Raw genomic sequence first — 20,660 nt, forward strand, 5'->3', positions numbered from 1 at the left:
ATTCAGAATGCATCCACCTAGCAACCCCTCAAAACACTTTAGCAACTGCTTAGCAACACCCTAGCAACCACTCAGTGAAGTATTCAAAGGAAAAAATGCTATTAACTTGACTATTCATGACTATATTTAATACACCTAAGCAAATACATATTGAAAATGAGAATCCATAAAAGACTAAAAGCACCCTGCTGTAACTATCCACGTCTGGTCTGTTCTTGTTAAGAGAGATTAATTACACATTGACCAGAGCAGCTGTAATGTGACATGATAAATGACTTGTGGGCTGCTGTCCAAACAACACATGCTTTCATCAATTTCTCTCTGTCTGGTCATTAAAGCAAACAGTGACTTATATTACACTTTTAAACCAGGTCCTTTAAAATGCAGTGTCAAAGATGGTCCATCTCTTTGTGACAGGTTGTTAAACAGGTGCTCATTTCCACAAAGCCTAAAAGGGTCAAGAACTGCATTTTTCTTTTTCATTTTATGATGTTCTCTGAGGTCCACTTAAAATGTTATCAAGATTTTTACATAAAAACCATCCTAATTTAGAAGTAATAAGCTATTAAGATGTCGCTTCACTGAAGCTTTTATTCAGGATTACAGTGAATGGCTTTGATCAAAGTAATAACAAAAGAAGTGTTCTCTACACTCTGTCTTCTGTATCCGATAATAATCTAACGCATTAACCCCATAAATGCCGACGCAAATGAAAGAACAGCAAATTACAACTATCACAACCATTCAGTTTGACTGTGGCACTACAGTATAAATACATATCAAATGATCTATAACAGACAAATCAATAGTGACACAGTATGGTAAAAATACTGTTACTCCCAATTGTAACGTTTTGCCTCAGGATGAACAAGATAGATGATTTCATTCAAATAGAAGATTACTTCAAGAGTGTTGAAATACAAACAAAATAGCTTGCCATGCACAAACACCACAATACCGGTCAAAGGAACAGAGGGGCCTAAATATACAAGATGACAAACTGAATTCTAAAAGGTGAGATCTAATTAATGAGTAACCAAGGAGACTAATAACTGGTGGGAACAATGGGACACAAAAGATGAGCAAACTAAAAGTCCTTGAAAATGAAATTAAAGTAATTGTGACAGAACGCCCACCCCCGGGAAGGTGTAGTCTTGCACGATAGTATGACTTAGGAGGTGGTTCATGAGGTAGCGAGGGGCTGGTGAAGGACAGGGGGACAGGAACCAATGCCAGAAGGAGAAACCGAGGAGGTGATTATGGTGGGAGGAGCCAGGAAGGCGAGGATAGGAGGAGTAGCCAGGTCGTGATCCAGAGCACAGCTAGGATGAAAGCCCACGGTGGTGTCGACGGAGGGAGGAGCCATGGTGGAGAGAACCCGGTGGAGCCTTAAGGACGATGGTATCTGGTGGAGCTGGGGGAGGGAGAAGCCAAGGTGGAGGCGACAGGTCAACGGACCCAGATGGAGTGACGGGGTCAGCGGAGCCGGGGGATCCTCTTGCCTGAGCAACACTGGAGACCAGAAGACCTGAGGTTTATCCATACAACAGAATGGTGATAGAGGAGAAGTCGAGGGGGCTGACGGACCTGCTGAATCATGATGTGGGAGAGGGAGGCTGGGTGGGATCAATGACAAAGACTTGATACAGGGTGACGAAACAAAATTTATGCTGGACAGGACCAGCGATGAAGACACCGAAGATTTCGAGCTGGGCGGGACTAGCGGTGGCGATGACAACACAGAAAACTTTGTGCTGGGAGGGGACTGGAGATTCAGCAGAATGCCCATATCCAATTCCTCATAATAATTATATTGCACAGAGCTCACCCACAGTGGCAGGATTGTGGTTGGGGTTTCCATTTCCTCGTATCCCACCAAAAGTCCCACTTCGATACACGGTGGTGCCGACTCTCGCACCTGGTCAGACTCACATTGGGGCTCGGGCTCTGGGACGATGGTAGGCCCTGTCCTTGTCTCAGGTTCTGTTTCATTCATTACGGCAGGCATGAGCTCCCAGTCTACATTGGGCTTTGGATTAATGTCCATGCCTGGGGTTGATAGCAGGCTGGGCTCTGGATTTGGCTTTGTGAGGTCCACTGGAGGATTTTGGGCAGACAGGGTTGGGGCAAGCATAGCTGGTTCGGAGCGGGCTTCCTCCTCTACAATAAGTGGAGAACCAGCCACACACAGGGCATACTCGATGTATTCAAATAATGAGCAGTTGTCATTCCCCACAAGCATTATTTGGAGCAGCTTGTCGCTAAGCCTACTCCAAAAGTGCATCTTCATAGTGTACTCGTCCCAACAAACCTGAGAGTTCTGAAAAGCTGCCGGACACAGGCCGGGCTTGGTCCTGAGCGTCTCGGGCCAGGGCCTAGATTTGAGGCCCATGCATGGCTCTAGTATTTCTTCCAAATTACAGTAGTTACTGCGTGAACGCAGCATAAGCTCATTGTTTTGGTTTAGGAGGAACTGTAAAAGGCGGCTGCTGTTTTAGTTGCAGTGCTCGGTGACTGACGTCTGTCTAACTCATAGCATGAAATGAGCTGATGACGTGTGATGTCTGCGCGAGCAGGTGTGCAGAGGTTTATGGAGGTATGGAAATACATACAGTATGTTGACAGGCAGGTGGGACATCAGACCAAATGCAATAATTGGATTTTATGGTCCTACGCCTTCCACAGACAATATACTATATAAACATATAAATACATTTAGACCACTTAACTTAGTGATTGCTATCAGGATGTGAAGAGACTTTCAACCAGCATAACAAAAATAAATTCTGGAACAGATCATCCTAATCTGCCTTTAATGTTAGGATCACAAGGAAGGCAATGCAAAGACTGTGTTTTTCCAACTTGTCACTTACACGTCTTGTAATCCTCAGAGGCATCTCTATCGTTTTTAAAATGACCTCTTATACGTCAGAAGATCAAGGAAAATTACCCTTTTAACTGCACATCACAAGCAGAATGTTTCCATAACAAGCATGCTTACAATTCCTCAATCAATCTCTGTCACTCAAAAGGAAATTAATATGAAAGTCAAAAGCCATTTTAAAGGCTAAGCACGTAAATCCCAAAGAATGCCATTTGTCCTTTGAACAATTTTGTCTGTGTTATTAATAGATTGAAGACTTGAGGGGAATGTGATTATAACCATTCCATGAGGTAGACGCAGTTTAACAGCATAGTCATCAAAAACATTCATTTTGTATTCTGTAAAAGATTCTACTGAAAATGCAAAGAAAATCATTTTAAACAGTACATTATATTTTCGGTTGCTACGTGTTCGGAAAAAATAAATGGATAAATACATCAAATATAGCATAAAATAAAACATTTTCTAAATGTCTACATTTGTTGTAGCCACATTGAGCCACTAAGCGGAGCAAACAAAATGTGCATGGTGGTTGCATTGGGTTACCCCCGATCTACAGCAGGTGATTTTGGGTTTGGTTGGGAATCAGGATGGTTCTATTAAGAGGATTAATGTGGCAGAGGCAGATCAGTGACATAAGCTGAGGATCATCTCGCTCAACTGAACATTAGCGCCACATGGCTCAATTATAGTGGGCATGGCTCCAAAACATCAATCTATAATCAGGATCCAGAAGCTTCCTCACAATAGATGACTAGTCCATCACTCCCTGATAAGAAAGACCCATAACATGTCTGTAGTGCATGATTTTAAAGATAGCAACAGCTCTGGAGCAGGATTTCCCTTTAATAGGAAGTGTCCACTATGACCTAAAAGGAATTTACGGAGGGACATCAGGACATTATATGTCTGTGCCTATAAAAAATAATCCTAAAAGCACTATTTAATGCCCACTAGAAGTACATCAGAATAGCGACCAAATAAGGTTGCTTATACTTAAAACGAGAGGAGGGTTCAATCGTCCTCAAGTAATATGAAATCTGAAAAATTACCTGATTAATATTAATTACAGTTTTTCTCAGTTGCTTTGGTGCATTTCTAAGATCACAATTGAAATTATCAAAACTACTTGTTCAACCTCCACATCACCTAGTCACTTGTGCACATCATAAACGCAATTTCTCATTCTTTTGATTGCAAGTGCTTTGGTACATTCATGCAATTTATTATGTACAAGTGTAAGCTGTTCCTTACATTATCAATCGCTAATGTCATGTTGATCAAAATTATACTGGTTCTCTGTTGAATAGTCTTACCCCTAAAAACACTAGGCATTAGTTCCAGTCATTAAATGCAAAACGAGCCAGTTAGAAAAAAGGTTCTATTAGACTCGTCCATCCATCTATCCATCCAAGGCCTGTCACCGTCAAGGTTTGTCAAACCAACGTGTCAAAATTTCATGATGATTTATTCCTTTTTTTCCCGTTTTGCAGTTTTTCTCAGTCACTTTGGAACATTTCCCAGATCATCCTCAAGATTTGCAAACCAGTAAGTGCATTTCTCAAAACAATTCGCACAAGCAGCACCACAAAAAGCCACCATTTCCTGCAAAAGCCTGTAACTTGCTCAAAATCCTTAGTTCATCTCTCAAAGGTAGGCTAAATATTTATGTCAAAGAACATATCAGTGCCATGAGAATGACAAGTCGTTGTGTCATTGTTCACAAACAAGATGCTTAGTCAAAATGCTTAGTCATGTTGTCAATATAACAGTGTCTCTGACAGTATTTTCAGAAGTAAACTATGGCTACGATTTAAATGACAATGATTGAAAATGATCAAGACTGCACTTTATCTATATGACATACATTTCAACGGTACAAATTTACACATTATGTGTGATATTGATTGAAAGAGACTGGTTTTCTGGTTTTCTCCGATCAAATTTTACCGGTCCAATCAGCGAACAAAGGGAGTGGCTGAGAACAATGACGTTGATGTCTTGCGCTATTGAGATGACATATGTCACGACCAAATGTTAGCGATTGGTTATGGCAGATCCAGAGTGGCTCTGGGCAGAGTTTCCCGCCTTCAAGTTAATGCTTTTCAATGGAGAGTGGCCAGACTCTCAGTACAAATGAAATGTACGAGAGTCTGGTAGGACCAGGCTAGTTTCCCATGAGCTTCTCAAAGTATCCGGTGCCTGTGTTGTTTTTAGTCACACACTGAGAGAGGTTTATGTTTTCACCCTCCTCTACGTCATAGTTTGTGCATCAGTACGAATACAACCTAAAAATATTTGAATATTCCATTACCAGGCAAGCAGTCATATTTATTTATTTATTTCATTTCATTCTCTCTTCCCGAGTTTTCCCGAGTTCAATCCATGGGAACAAATTTCAGCTACTGGGCTGCTGAAAGGAAACAGAACATTTGAAGTCTATTTTTACTTCCTAAAGAATGTGAATAAAATCCATGCTGTTCCTCAGAGACCAATACAACATGTTTTTGTAATTGACTCGGTTTTTGCTATTCCTAGCAATTTTACTGTAAAACACAACATCATTTTTTACTCAGAGACAATCTTAAAACTCAGTGACTTTGCCTGTATGGATAAGGCCGGGAAAGGATTGCAATACTGTGCATTTTGGCCAGTGGTGCTTGGGGATTCTCTTTGGCACAGTTTCTTAGATTTGCAGAGACGAGAAAGCCCTCAGACATAGAGATGCCAGAGACCAAATTAACAGCCTGTCCCTTTGGGTCACGCACTCTAGTGTGCACAGAGTCGCATATAAATCCACTGGCCATCAGCAGCCATATGGGTTTATAAAGCACCCTAAAAGAATCAAATACTGCAGTGGAGAGTTCTGGCAACCAAGAAAAAAGAAGCTTTGAAACATTTACAACTTATTTCTTTCTAACCAGTGGTTTGGAGCTAATCAATCCCTAACCTTGAATCAATGTCATGTGATTTTTCAATCCTTGGTTTCGAAACATTTTAAAATCCCCAAATTTCAAAACACGTGATGGTGATGGTGTTGATCTGGTGAACCCATGAACATGAGTGTCTAACGGCTTTAACTGATCTCGGGTCAGTTTTACACCATTATGACCAGCAGGTGTCGCCAGTCTGTGGTGTGTTGAGAATGATTCACAGTTTTAAAAAGCTTTGTTTCTCCTATCACTAGTTACATAAAACAATGAGAAACTGTGAACTGCAAGCAGTAGATCGATTATAGGCTTAGTCAGGGTAGAAAACATCATTCATTTTAAGCAGATGAAAATGAGGTTGTGAGGGATAGATTCACAGTCTTTACAATCGCATGAGAATATAAAGATCATATGTAATCTTAAAAACGTACGTTTAAAGGTTTTTGAGACTTCAGAGGTTCTTCACCAGTTATTTGACTAAGGTGCTATATAGCACCTCTGAAGAACCGCTGAAGAACCACTGAAGCACCAAAATTGGTGCTATACACTCACCTAAAGGATTATTAGGAACACCTGTTTAATTTCTCATTAATTAAATTATCTAATCAACCAATCACATGGCAGTTGCTTCGATGCATTTAGGGGTGTGGTCCTGGTCAAGACAATCTCCTGAACTCCAAACCGAATGTCAGAATGGGAAAGAAAGGTGATTTAAGCAATTTTGAGCGTGGCATGGTTGTTGGTGCCAGACGGGCCGGTCTGAGTATTTCACAATCTGCACAGTTACTGGGATTTTCACGCACAACCATTTCTAGGTTTTACAAAGAATGGTGTGAAAAGGGAAAAACATCCAGTATGCGGCAGTCCTTTGGGTGAAAATGCCTTGTTGATACTAGAGGTCAGAGGAGAATGGGCCGACTGATTCAAGCTGATAGAAGAGCAACTTTGACTGAAATAACCATCGTTACAACTGAGGTATGCAGCAAAGCATTTGTGAAGCCACAACACGCACAACCTTGAGGCGGATGGGCTACAACAGCAGAAGACCCCACCGGGTACCACTCATCTCCACCACAAATAGGAAAAAGAGGCTACAATTTGCATGAGCTCACCAAAATTGGACAGTTGAAGACTGGAAAAATGTTGCTTGGTCTGATGAGTCTCGATTTCTGTTGAGACATTCAGATGGTAGAGTCAGAATTTGGCGTAAACAGAATGAGAACATGGATCTATCATGCCTTGTTACCACTGTGCAGGCTGGTGGTGGTGGTGTAATGATGTGGGGGATGTTTTCTTGGCACACTTTAGGCCCCTTAGTGCCAATTGGGCATTGTTTAAATGCCACGGCCTACCTGAGCATTGTTTCTGACCATGTCCATCCCTTTATGACCACCATGTACCCATCCTCTGATGGCTACTTCCAGCAGGATAATGCACCATGTCACAAAGCTCAAATCATTTCAAATTGGTTTCTTGAACATGACAAAGAGTTCACTGTACTAAAATGGCCCCCACAGTCACCAGATCTTAACCCAATAGAGCATCTTTGGGATGTGGTGGAACGGGAGCTTTGTGCCCTGGATGTGCATCCCACAAATCTCCATCAACTGCAAGATGCTATCCTATCAATATGGGCCAACATTTCTAAAGAATGCTTTCAGCATCTTGTTGAATCAATGCCACGTAGAATTAAGGCAGTTCTGAAGGCGAAAGTAGGTCAAACACAGTATTAGTATGGTGTTCCTAATAATCCTTTAGGTGAGTGTATAGCACTTAAAAAGGTTCCCCTATGATTACGAGCCAAGAACCATTTTTGTGCCATATAGAACCTTTTTTGTAAACCGTGTCGAAGGTTACAGGTTCTAATCCGCCCTCATATATATATTTTTTTTTTCATTGAAATTTTTCATTGAACAAAGATGTTCAATGATTGTATGTTAAGAGCATGGACACATTTTGTTTTGTGATTTCACCGGAAAGAATAGAGTTGAGAGTTTAGACAGTTTGGCCATTTCTAATTATTGGGGGAGGGGGGACTTGTCAACAATGGGTTGTCTCAGTTCATTTTTATCACTAACGATCGCGGAGATATTCAGCACTATAGATTTTAGCACTATAGATTTCGTGTTCTAGTTTGCGATCACCTTTCTTTGAAAAGAAGTCAATTACCAATTGTTTCCCCTCATTTTGTTTTCTTTCCTTTTCCTGTCTTTCCTTTCTTTGTTGGTGGCCTGATTTGGCTTTCTTTGAGAAAGACATTTCTACAGCAGAAGTTTGAGCTCCACCAGATGCTCAACTAACTAGCATTAATACAGTAAAATGCATGCGTGCAGATGGACTAAACCATTTGGCGCATTAGCAAGGGGTGGGACCTTAGATAGTCTTTACTTTTTTGTATACAAAATGTAGTCAATCAATCAAGTTATTCAGCCAATACACTAACTTTACATTTCATCTGACATTCATTAGGAAATTTAATTAGGAAATTAAAATATCCAGGTAAAATAAAATCTTTCCCAGACTTTTCAAGGGCCCTCTCTTCCCCTTGGGTCCCTGGTAATCAGTACTGGTTTTACGCCCAGTCTGACGCCCCTGCGGACTTTATTAGGTCTATAGTTAACCAAGATGGTGAAATAACTGCTATTGCTTGCTGGGTACATAAATAAATGCCTCTACGAGATGAAATGTGATGGGAAAGGGAGAAAAATGAGTTCGGAAAAAGGGGAATTCAAACTTGTGTCAGTCAAGTCAAAAGCAAACGCATCCCGCCTTACTCTCCACACCACTGATCCTGTTATCAAACTGGTTTCTTTTGTTATTTTGTGCGGTTCAATCAGACAATGGTGGGCGGAGTTAGTGAAAACAGCCTTTGCCATCCATGCTGGATATTTACACTTGGTGTAAATAGACATTCCGTTTTATCGTAAACATAAACGCACTGGTTGGAAGCACAGTTTGACCGTTTACTGCACTTAGTTCATTACTGTACAGTACAGTCTCAAACAGGAAATGACTTTAGCACTGAAAAATAAGGTTGATGTTACAGAATCTAAAGATGGCCAAATTAAACATTTCCTTTTCTTTGTTATTGTTGTTTTTTTGGAAAGCCTTCAGATAGCAAGCTAGCAGTTTAGTCTACTAGCATAGTGCTTAATGGTTTTATGCGGAGCAAATCTCTCCAGTTTAACCATAATATAATATTTTTGCCTTCCTTGAGCTCATTGTGTTCTCAATGAGCTGCTAAAAATCAAAGCCAGAGGGCACTTTTCTGCCTTCTCATTTCAGTCTCTCACACACCACTGATAGACACAGCTTGGATCTCTGTGAACGCCTGGTGTCTGTGTGGCCTGTGAGCGCTGGTGGGGTCATGATCTGCCCTTGTGTGGCAGCTGTTCCAGCCTGATTTAGTTGCTGAATCACATCTGCAAACAAGGCCCAACAAACCATTAGATAAGTGCTGAGCCCAGCCACACAGATGTTACTTCTCCGCTACCACTTCAAGCTCATGAACACGTGTACAAGGTCAGAAACTCACGAGAGCTAAGTAACTAGTTTGATTAACTATATTATAAATGGCTATTGGTATTTTTTTTCTTTTTGTGTCAAAACATGACAGAAATCTTGAGCTTCCATTTTTAGTTTTGTACATCATGATGAAGGGATTATTGCACTGCACAGAGGAAATAAATAAGAGGGAGGGCAAGGGATTGGCACTGAAAACTGGCTCAGCTTGATAAAACAAACGTGTTTGCATGCCAACATCAACTAATACCTTTACAGAAATTGTACACTTTAACTGTTGAACCAAAAACACTCACGGAGCCAGTTATCAACAACATGAGCAAATGTAAGCACAATGAAAGACGCATATGCCATTGCAAAATATGCTGGGATAATATACAGTACAAAGTCTTTCCGTCTATGCCTGTTGGAAGAATCCGTAAAGTGACCTGCAAAGGTCACAAAATCAAAAATCATCAGCTAAGGCTAACCCTTCCAAAATGTACTTTAAAAATACCCTGCCCCTGCTGCGCACCCATCTGTTCACTGCTTAACAAGGGCATTAGTGTCTACACACACAGTCTCTGATGGTCACGCCAGCCCGTCAACGCCTACGACTGACACAGAAGGTCCTTCACTGTGAGCAGGAGGGCAGAAGGATGAGCTCTCCTCTCACCAGCACTCTCTGCCCAAGCTGTGCCAACATCCACCGTTCATCATGCACTCCATGCTGGATAGTATTTGTATTATTTGTTGTCCAAAAATGACATGACATTATATGTACACGTATTCAGTTTTTTTAACATTAAAACCTTTTTTTGTTTACATATTTACATTGTTACCATTTCATTGAAGCTTTTGAACTTCCTTTTTCTTTGAAAAAAGGGACAGAGTGACTGTCACAGTCATGTTCTGTTTGTTTTGGTTTTCAGTCATCACATGTGTTCCTTTGTTCCGTATTCCTGCCACTCATCAGTCACCATGAACACTAACGATCATCACAGATGTTTTATCTTTGTGTTAATCATCTCAATGTATTTAGTTCCTGCTTGTGTTCTGTCCTGTGTCCGGTATTGTCTATGCTTGTGCACACTGTTTTCACCCCTGCGTGCACCATGGACTTTCCAGCGGTAAGACAGAATTTCCTGCGTCCCTTCATCTTGTCTAGAATCTGAATCATCTTCTTCAGTCTTGTTAACCCCACCAAGCCTCCCTCTCCCACCACCTCTTCAAACTGCCATCATGGAGCAAATTTCTGTCATCAGTCTCTTTGTTCATCAGTCTCCTCTTCAGCACTCAGCCACTCCTATCATCTAGTCATCGCTACCTCCCATCAGTCCCTCAGCTTCACCTCGGACCCGCTGGGAGCCATCGCCACCTGGATGTCTGAAGCCCGTGGCGCCGCCTCCAGTCTCTGAGTGCCCCGCTAAACCTCAACCTGTCACCCTGGCTCCTGCGCCTTCAGCGTGGACCATCAGCCATTCAGCATCGCAGGGCTCCCTCGGTACGTCGGCTCCACCTGGGTCAGACATCGCCATGCCTCTGCTGTGGACTTGCGGGCCATTCGCTACTCTCCAGCCCCCCACGCCTTCGGTAAGCTCCGCCTTCCCTCAGGCTTCGCCTCCACCCTCTATCGTTCCAGCTGCACCTCTGTCCTCCGCATCCCTGCTTCCACCTCAGGGGGTCATCGTTATGGCTCAGTCACGGCCGCCGAGGTCTACAATGTCTCTCCACCCCATCGGCTCTCCGTCTGCACGGTGGGCTTCCCCTCCATCGCTTCCAGTCGTCCCCAAGGTGACGTCGTACCTCACTCCACCATGGCTCCTCCCTCCTGGGATGCCGCCTTGGAGCACACTCCGGGCTGGGGCTGCATGTCCCTGTTCAAGGCCATCCCTTGGATCCTCCCACTTTCTTCACCTCCTTGGACCTTTTTGTTGGACCTCCTCCCGGTCGTCCATCTACCTCCAGAACCTCCTCCTGCCAGTCTGTGCCATCCCTTCACCATCCTTCTTAACCATCCCTCGACCATCCCCTCATCCTCCTTGTCTCCACGGCGCGAGGACACGCCTACCGGGAGGGGGTGTTATGTCAAAGTTATGTTCTGTTTGTTTTGGTTTTCAGTCATCACATGTGTTCCTTTGTTCCGTATTCCCCCCACTCATCAGTCACCATGAACACTAACGATCATCACAGATGTTTTATCATTGTGTTAATCATTTCAATGTATTTAGTTCCTGCTTGTGTTCTATCCTGTGTCCGGTATTGTCTGTGCTTGATGTCTGAAGCCCGTGGCGCCACCTCAAGCATCTGAGTGCTCCGCTCCACCTCAACCTGTCATCCTGGCTCCAGCGCCTTCACTCCATCCTCCCTCGGCTCCAGCGTGGACCATCAGCCATTCGGCATCGCAGGGCTCCCTCAGTACGTTGGTTCCACCTGGGTCAGACATCGCCATGCCTCTGCTGCGGACTTGCGGGCCATTCGCTACTCTCCAGCCCTCCACCCTTTCGGCAAGCTCCGCCTTCCCTCAGGCTTCGCCTCCGCCCTCGATCGTTCCAGCTCCACCTCTGTCCTCCGCATCCCTGCTTCCACCTCAGGGGGTCATCGTTTCGGCTCAGTTGCGGCCGCCGAGGTCTACGATCTTTCTCCACCCCATCGGCTCTCCGTCTGCATAGTGGGGTTCCCCTCCATCGCTTCCAGTCGTCCCCAAGGTGACGTCGTACATCACTCCACCATGGCTCCTCCCTCCTGTTACGCCGCCTTGGAGCACACTCCGGGCTGGGGCCTGGGTCTCCATCCGCATGTCCCTGTTCAAGGCCACATCGCATGGATCCTCCCACTTTCCTCACCTCCTTTTTGTTGGACCTCCTCCCCGTCATCCGTCTACCTCCAGAACCTCCTCCTGCCAGTCTGTGCCATCCCTTCACCATCCTCCTTGATAAGCCCTTGACCATCCCCTCATCCTCCTTGTCTCCACGGCGCAAGGACGCACCTACCGGGAGGGGGCGTTATGTCACAGTCATGTTCTGTTTGTTTTGGTTTTCAGTCATCACATGTGTTCCTTTGTTCCGTATTCCCGCCACTCATCAGTCAACATGAACACTAACGATCATCACAGCTGTTTTGTCTTTGTGTTAATCATCTCAATGTATTTAGTTCCTGCTTGTGTTCTGGCCTGTGTCCAGTATTGTCTGTGCTTGTGCACACTGTTTTCGCAGTGTTATTGTTATATCTTCTAATCATCTTCATCTTCAAACATTACAGTGACATTTAGGGCCATATTGTCACAAAAGGTCGACATGAGTGCACTAAAGGTTGACATGTGTGCACTACATCTATGTTCAATAGCCTTATCTAAGTATTTTTTACAACCCTCTGGATATCTTCAGTCAATATGAGCTAATATTTCTTATTTTTTTACTTCATCAGAATGGTACGTGGTACGCTATGTGCGCGCACACACACACACTTGTCTGGTTCACTATCTTTGCGGAGACTCTCCATAGACATAATGGTTTTTATACTGTACAAACTATATATTCTCTCCCCTTACACTAACCCTACCCGTCACACAAAACTTTCTGTATTTTTACATTTTCAAAACTCATTCTGTATGATTTATAAGCTGTTCAGACTTTTATGTTCAAACTGAAATCAGACAATGATGGAGAGACGACATGTATTATGGGACTAGGGTTGGGTACCATTCACATTTTAACGGTACCTGAAATTCGGTACCGGTACCCAACGGTACCTTTTTTCTGTACTTTTGGGATGTTTACATAAATAACTGTAAAGAACATGTAAGTCATTTATAAAAGCGTTATTGACATTATGCCAGAGCTGCCCTGGTCGCTGTCTGCCATTGTCTGTGATGTTTGTATGCTGTAATATTTACTAGTAAATAGTAGGCAACTAGGTACTTAATTTAATTCATAAAAACAACCATATTATTATTTTCTCTTTTTAATTTCATTTCTATGAAAAGATTTCTCACAAATTATGTGTTATGTATTTTCTGGTAATCAAATGAAGACATAAGACATTAATTTAATTTATCTTTTAATATTTTTTTTTTAAGTCAAACAAAGTGCTGCACCACTGAGCTTTATATGGTTAAAATTAAAACATGAAGAAAAATTGTAATGGGACGTATCTAAATTCTACTGTACAACAGTAATTTATTTGTCAAGTTAGCCGAACTGCCCAATCTTGTTTCTGAAGATCTACCTAGCAGCAAAGTCCAGCTCCAACACTGATAAAGCACTTGATAATAACATACAGGTGTGTTGGATCAGTGTTGGATCTGAACTCTGCAGGTAGGAAGATCTCCAGGAGCCGAAATGGGCATTCCTGCTAAAGATTATACATTATAGATCTGGTACTATATTGGACTCATTGAATTAATCAGTTTTCTTTGCATGACACATTGACATTACATTACAGAATGGTTCTTTTTGCATTATCCTTAAAAATGCATAAGCATTCGTTTCATGTGTCATTGAACGGAAGAAAGGCTCTCCGGAGCGTGCGTAAATGTCACATCCTTTTGATTTTCCCGGGAAAAACGAGTCTTTCACATAAAAATAAGTCTACACATTCACATTTTTTAAAATTTCGTCAGTGCTGTTCACATTGGCAATAAAAAAGCGATCGATACCACAAACTTACATATATACTGTAAAAACCACAACTTGAAAATATAGCTGCAAGCAGCAATTGTCGGGGCCAAACGAAAAGAAGACAATAATGACTGAGAGTGTCAGACTAACTGCAACAATGAGCCATTAAAGACATATTAAGATAATTTTAAGTAAAATGTCAGTCAATAATAATTATTTAATTGTTTATCACTTTCGACCAATAGGTGGCACAGTTACGAAATTGATTTGGTGTGGTCAGAATAAGGGAACAATGGCACATGCAAAGTTTGGTGTCAATATGTCATTGCAGAGATATAGCCTCAAGAGGCCTTATCGTTATAAGTATGGGCCACATGGTGGCGCTGTCTCGAAACCTTTTAAGTACCTTCAGCATGGTGCTGATGACACATGCCAAGTGTTGTAATGATACAACAATGCATTCGTAAAAGTATAGCATTACCATTTTATATCATAATACTCCATTGTAGTCAAGTGGAATTTTATGTTTTGTTCTATTATAGCGCCACCAAGAGGCACAATCCCACCATTTTTTTATGTGTCCTTGGAGTGAGCCCATAAAGGTGTGTGTCAATTTTGGTGAAAATATCTAATTTCGTTTTGGAGTTATAGACATTTATGTGAAAAAACACGTAAAAAATTGTTGACACCTGACTTTGATTGGATTTCTTAACTATTAAGATTTTGACATTTGGGCATTAACTTACAGCTATCGGCTTATGTTTCCGAACTTCTGACGCTGGTTTCGTCTCGATCGGACTAGCGGTTTCGAAGATATCAGCTAACGTTTTTTAAGAGTTAAATTACAAAGCTGCACAAACCGCACACTGAAACCTGTCAAGTCTGGTATCGTTGGACTCGGCAACGATTCAGGAGTCTAACGAGATGACTCTCAGGAAAATAAGTCAACCACACCCAAAGTTATAAGCATTTGAAAAAAGAAATTCTCGACTAGGTGGCGGTGTTTCGAAACTTCTTGGGCTCCTTTGGGGCATCGTGGTGATGAACCAAACCAAGTTTCGTAATAATCCATTCATGAGTTCATAAAATACAGCATTTAGCACATAATTCAAAATGGCCGACAGCCAAAATGGTCAATATGGTCAAATTGGATATCAGTCTACTCTGTCCCAAATCTTTTATGATTTTTGGACAAACGGTTCAGAAGTTATAAGCAAAAATAGCCATTTTTTGTATCTCCGGACTACTAGGTGGCGCTGCGCCGAAATGCTGCATGTTGCCTCAGGTCATGATTGTGATGACATGTACCAAGTTTGGTTTGAATACGATAAAGCGTTGTGGAGATATCGCTTCGGTGCTTGGCCCCTAAAAAGTTGAAATGACTGATTTTGTGTTGGTTCAGCAAAAATCCACACTTTAAAAAATCTCGTACAACAAAAAAAAATCTTAGTACTAATTTCCCCTAGCTTTTTCTTGACTCAACTTTTGTAAATAACAGTTATATGAACTGAAAATATGTTGTCTGTGACACACACACACAAAACGTTTAGTTGAGTCAACGTGACATTATTTGTTTTCTGGAGACATGCAACTATTCTGTAACAAATCTTTTGTAGTTGAGCCAGTTCAACAATTTGTGTCCATTGGAAACAGAAGTCCTTATTCAGAATAAACAGGTTTAGATGTTGAATTTTTATTGAAAATGTTTGGTCACCATTTTGGTGATGAGCGTTTCCTTGAGTTGCGCAGTTTGACTTGGCATTTTATGTGAGTTTGAAGTCTTAGTAACAGTGTTTACATAAACACATACTTTGTTGCAAAGAAAGCCATAATCAAAAGAGATCAGGTGATCTAGATAACAGCATTATGAAGGAGTATAGTTTACAACTTTTATTCCTGATCAAAAGGGATTATTTGTGAATAATATATTAAATTTACCAACAATAATTTTTTTTGCAGCAGATCAGGCATTCTGAATTTAGATTTTTAAATACATTGTGAGAATTTTTTTAGACACACACACAGACATCAAGAATCAGCATATGAATCTCAACAATGGTGACATGCTTCATGCCGCAATGCATGCTGGGAGCCATGATTTTAATACTATGTTGGCTCTCAGCATGCATTGCGGCATGAAGCATGGCACCATTGTTGAGATTCATATGCTGATTATTGATGTCTGCGTGTGTCAAAATACTTTTTCCCCGTAATGTAAATTTCAGAATGTCTGATCTGCTGAAACAAAGTTTTGCTGGTAAAATATTAATACAAAATATTCACTGTTGGTCAGAAATAAGATTAGTGATTTATTTGAGTTTATGAGGCTGAAAACTAATTCTTAAGAACTTCTGTTTCCAATGGACAACATTTTTTGAATTGGCTCAACTACAAAATAGTTTTACAGAATAGTTGCATCTCTCCAGAAACAAATAATGTCACAGACAACTTATTTTCAGTTCATATAACTGGCTAGACTGCAACAATTGTTAAATAGGCCCATATATATATATATATATATATATATATATATATATATATATATACACACACACACACACACACACACACACAAGACATGTGTCTCAAGTTCATAGACAGGCATATTTTAATTCAGAGATAGTTTTTTTTCTGTTTCTTTTTTTAAGGGTGATCCAGTGGTGGCACTGGCTGACTTGTTGCCCTATAAGACTTGACCAAAGAAAAAAAAAGAAAAATCAAAACACTAAAACCTACAGTTTTATTAAGTGTAATATGTGGCCTGAGCAAACGGAGAGGAACAAGCTGACCTAAAATGTGTATTTTTTTTAAAATATATTAAGTATATAATGTATTTTATGGAAAAGATAATATTTTGATAACTTTGTATTTCACAGGAGAAAAGTCATAAAAGTATAGCCTATGGAGTGGCATGGGGGTGTGAACTGTAGTCATACCTGCAATAATCATAATGATATTTTTTAAAGATGCACCCAAACTCTACTTGGTTTGAACAGTAGGCCTATAACTAAAACATTTAATAAAAAACTATTTGTAAATACCGTCTTGAGAACGTTACTGAAGACCAGATCACTTTGAACGAACATTCTATTATCGTCACGGAACGTTAGATGAAGTTCTAAAAACCGTTCCGTGTGAGCTGTTATACTGTTCTTCACACACCTCTGCGACAAATGCATACAGTTTACATTCAGTTCTTGTTACACTAGTAACAGCTAGATGAAATCTGGCTCAAAGCTGAAAGGTTTTGTTCAGGTGTAAATGCTGACATTACCTGTGTGAGGTGCAGTGATGTGTTGCTGCCAGCGCGCGCCCGTGCAACAACGGTGACGCGCAGAAGACCTCGAGACGCGCGTAAAACAATGAAAGACTCGCCAAAACAAGAGCGAGAAAGTCGTCGTAAAGTAAACGATGGCAGGTGTCTTGCGCGGTCATTAGAATGTAAAGTGTGTAAACGGAGTTTCCATCGTTGTTGGTGAAGTTTGTTTTCATCCTGGATTCCAGCAGAACATCAGTGTTTTAGTGTGTGATCTGTAAGCTTGACTAAGGGATGATAAGGGCAGGACAAATCAGAAACTGGCAGATGTGCTGTGGTACCAAACGTGTCAGCTGACACCTTATTATTTAAATAATAAATTATTTTGCTGAACAGATTATCCCTACAGCCTAATATTGCTGTGCCATGCTAAAATGTCAATGGGTTAAATTGTATTATAGCAATACTGTGGAAATGATTGTATACTACAAAAAGCTTATTTACTACAATACAAATGTGATAACTAGCCCCGTTGTGAATAAAAGCAAAATGTGCTGTTGTTTTTCACTTCATGTATGAAAAAAAAGTCTTAATCAATTTACTTCATTCACTTTTTAATTTCCATCAGACTCTCCTCTTTGCTTTCTGTAGCGCACTTGAGTCCTGCTTCCTCTATGGACCCCACGCCCCCTGCCGGCCACTGGGAGATGCTGCAGCTGAAAACACGTCATTAATCAAAGGCCTCAGTATGAAATCCTGCATTTGACGTGTGCACAATTTCACTCTGAGCAGCACTACCACATAAAGACTAGGGACATGCATGATATGATTCTTAATGCCATGACACCTTCACATTTTTCAAAGTGAGTGAACTCATGTTAAGATGAAATGTTGGTTTAGGACCATATTTTAAACAAGAGGTTCTGATGCAAAAATCCATTTGTACTTTATTGTCAATTCGATCGGAGAAAAAAGGTTTAGATGTTTCCCATGGTCAGTGTCAGAGCAAACTGTGTTGAACTGTGTGCAGGAGGACATATTTTAAGTGGTCAGAATATAATATTATAAAAGTGTTTTCAAAAGAATACGAAGGTCAATGTTGTTATAGACTATATGTTGTTGAATGCATTCCCAGACAGCAGCATAGTCTCGGCCCACATCTGGGACCAGATGTTGGCCAGATCTGGGCCGACACTAACGTTGCTAATCACCTTCCTAATATTGTGTTGGTCCCCCTTTTGCTGTCAAATCAGCCCTGACCCGTCGAGGCATGGTTTCCACTTGACCCCTGAAGGTGTGCTGTGATATCTGGCACCAAGATGTCAGCAGCAGATCCTTTAAGTCCTGTAAGTTTCGAGGTGGGGCCTCCATGGATCGGACTTGTTTGTTCAGCACATCCCACAGATGCTCGATTGGATAAGCAACAAACTGAGATGCTCTGTGTATTCTGACACCTTTCTATAAGAACCAGCATTAACTTCTTGAGCAATTTGAGCTAGCTCAGTAATTGCTCAGTAGCTCGTCTGTTTGATCCGACCACACGGGCCAGCCTTTGCTCCCCACATGCATCAATGAGCCTTGGCCTAGTGATATATATATATAATGGGCCATTTTTAAGTGATATCATTTAAAAAAATAAATTAAATCAATTAATTAATTAAAACTAAATCCATGAAATGATCCCATGATGGGAGCCCATAATAGATTTTATGAAGCACCATATATATATATATATATATATATATATATATATATATATATATATATATATATATATATATATATATATATATATATATATATATATATATATATATATATATATATAGCCTATAACAGTATTGTTGAATTGAATATTCTGGCTATGGTCTGCTGCAATGTCACTGCATCAATGGTATTTACAAAGAATAAACACAGATTTTCACAACAAATGTTTGGTATGGCTCTCAAGAGGAGGTCTTGATTTATAGTGTATGACGACACTTCATTTCATTTATTCTCATCTCATCCCAGCAGACAGGAGGGGTCTTAAAATATCCCACCACCATGAATATTTTACAGCAGCATACTCTCTTCTGTGATGACTTGCTCTCTATTTTTCTTTCTTATTCTTCCCATCTTTGCCAGTTTTCAGGGTGTGATTTTCAGGGATTGACCAAACCTGTATGACATGCATATTTTCTGCAATGACTCAAACCATGTTCTTCGGCCCCCACCTTTCTCAGCCTCAGCGTTTGTCTGGAAGGATATTGATACAGTGTATCTTCTCAAAGCAGACCATTCTTTTACAATGGAGCAACACAATCCATCATGTCTAATTCAATTCATTATGAGGTGTGTTCTGCATTTCTCTCTCTTCTCCTCCTCAATGAGCTCTCAGATGCATATTAGAGCTGAAGTGGATGATGTTGTGCTGAGTGACCATTAGCAGTCAATGACTTTTTTATTCTAGCAATTTCCCCTCTGGCTGAAGCACTCTCTACTTTGGTCTGCATGTCTGCTATTTCTCTTCAAACTTGTGCTTAGCAAAAGTTTTCTTTGTAAAAGTGTGAATGATACAGCGCTGTTGTTTGGTGTCTGTGAGATTTTTCTTTTAAATAGGCAAGGCAAGTTTATTTATATAGCACATTTCATACACAAGGATCATTCAAAGTGCTTTACATAGAAAAGGTATTACAATTGTGATAGAATGATCACAACATATGCATAAGAAATACAAATACCATGTATAAGAAATAAAAATGACAATCATATTTAACTAAAGGTTAAAATAGGCCTACTATTCCTGACTAAATTGCAGAACAGTCAGAGATTTTCGGTTTGTGAGACACACTAGTAGCAGCCCGGCTTCCTAGTGATAAATTAATTCAGCCAGGGTGATTTAATTGATCAAAAGTATTTTATAATGTTACAAAGATTTATATTTCAAATAAATGCTGCTCTTTTGAACATTCCATTTATTAATGATTCCTTAAAAAACATGCATTATAGTTTCCACAAAAATAACATTCAACATTGACGAGACAAGTTTTTTTGCACATCAAATCATATATATTAGAATGATTTCTGAAGAATCATGTGACACTGAAGACTGGAGTAATGATGCTGGAAATTCAGCTTTGATCACAGGAATAAATACATTAAAAAAAATATGTGCATACAGTAGAAAACAGCATTATTCATGATGATCCACACCCTCCCCGCATACAGCCATTCTGACAATAAGTGTCTTACAAAAGTTAAATGTCTATATTGTTTTGTATGAATGAGTGATCAAATTGGTTTTCACATTGCTTTGAAGAAAATACTCTAGGTAACAACATCCCGTTCTGAAAAGCCTTGTGTAAAATGTTTAAAGTGTGTTGTATGGCCTTATTTCAGTGACTTAACATTTTTGTTTTTTCAAAAACTATGCATAAACATTATTTTCTTCAGACTACAAACTTTTATTACATGTTGCTCACATATTA

General features: G+C 40.5%; 1 protein-coding gene across 1 annotated transcript in view; it reads right to left on the bottom strand.

Annotated features, from left to right (window-relative positions):
• Window positions 1-17,486, bottom strand: part of kcna10a (potassium voltage-gated channel, shaker-related subfamily, member 10a) — a 32,165-nt gene extending 14,679 nt beyond the window's left edge. Inside the window, exon 1 of the mRNA XM_079801835.1 lies at window positions 17,209-17,486. The gene's annotated coding sequence lies outside the window, so the exon portion shown is untranslated. The remainder of the gene's footprint in view (window positions 1-17,208) is intronic.
• Between the last annotated feature and the right edge of the window lie 3,174 nt (window positions 17,487-20,660).

The sequence above is a fragment of the Gobio gobio genome (assembly GCF_949357685.1).
Source record: "Gobio gobio genome assembly, chromosome: 21".
In the NCBI taxonomy this organism is placed as follows: Eukaryota; Metazoa; Chordata; class Actinopteri; order Cypriniformes; family Gobionidae; genus Gobio; species Gobio gobio.